The 1,120-nt window shown below is 37.9% G+C and overlaps 1 non-coding gene across 1 annotated transcript; it reads left to right on the forward strand.

Moving 5' to 3' along the window:
* The first annotated feature begins 735 nt into the window (after positions 1–735).
* Positions 736–861, forward strand: LOC140613654 (small nucleolar RNA SNORA18). The gene has a single exon (XR_012014556.1). It is a non-coding gene; the product is annotated as a small nucleolar RNA SNORA18 (small nucleolar RNA).
* Positions 862–1,120: the final 259 nt, after the last annotated feature.

Raw genomic sequence — 1,120 nt, forward strand, 5'->3', positions numbered from 1 at the left:
TCTTGCAATGGTCGCACTTCAGTAAATCTCAGTTGGCAGCGTTTTATTTGAAGTCCTCTTCAATTTCAAGACAAGGCATATATGAAAAGGGGAGTATGTTGGATCTAATTTAGGTACCTCCCCAGAAACACTATCCAACATGTCTTCTGGACATGCTTCCAATATGGAATTCCCAAGGCTGCTGTCACCGTGTCTTTTGCCAACAGAAATTATGATCTAATTCCAGTTCAGAATTTTTTAATAAAGATAGTGGAACTGCAAAGGTGATAGAATATGCAACTTCACCAGGATTTTCTTTCTGAAGTCAGAATTTTGATACAGATTAGGACTCTGATATGTAAAGGAGACACATTTGTGTGGGGAAGAGGGAGAACTCTGAACTCACAGATGATCTTACATCTTCTTGGTTGTCGTAAGTAGGTCCCTCTCCCTTGAAAGAGGACAATAACAGTCTTCCCTTGCTTAGACACCTTGTGATTACCTCCTTTGAACAAGTCAGACAATGATATTTGGTTTTCTCATGAGCTTCCTCCTATACCCTTCTTTGCTTCCAAACATGTAACTAGGTACAAGTCACAAGGAAGGCCAAGCAGGAAAGTCCAGTCTTGCTCTAGGAGGATATGTCATACATAAGAGAATCAGGAATCTATGGCCACTATGTACAAGTGTGACCTAGGGGAACACTTCCTATTGGGGGGTGTGTATTATTACAGTGTAGTAGAATAGAAGTTTAGAGTTGAGGTCTATCCCAATTGGCTTTTTCTGCAGACCTACATTACTGGAGATGCATCATCAAATAACTATGTTGTTCACTTTACTCACAGAACTATTAGATCTTTTGAATAGAACTATAAGACAGAGCTACCAAAAGTATGAAAGACCTAATAGTGCTTTTTATTTTAATCTTAGGTATTAGCATGTCCTCAAATTCTGTTTTATTCTTGGATGTGCTAGTTTAGGAGTGAATATGATTTAAACTCAATTCATACTCAGAGAGTCCTAAAGTAAATTACTTAAAGAAATTAGATCCCAAAGTTTCTAGGTAGAAAAATATGCTCTCAGGAAGTCATCAGTGTGTCCATTTTCAAATGGAGAAATAATAAGCCCAACTAACAGAATC

Source organism: Canis lupus, chromosome 21 (assembly GCF_048164855.1).
Source record: "Canis lupus baileyi chromosome 21, mCanLup2.hap1, whole genome shotgun sequence".
Lineage (NCBI taxonomy): Eukaryota > Metazoa > Chordata > Mammalia > Carnivora > Canidae > Canis > Canis lupus.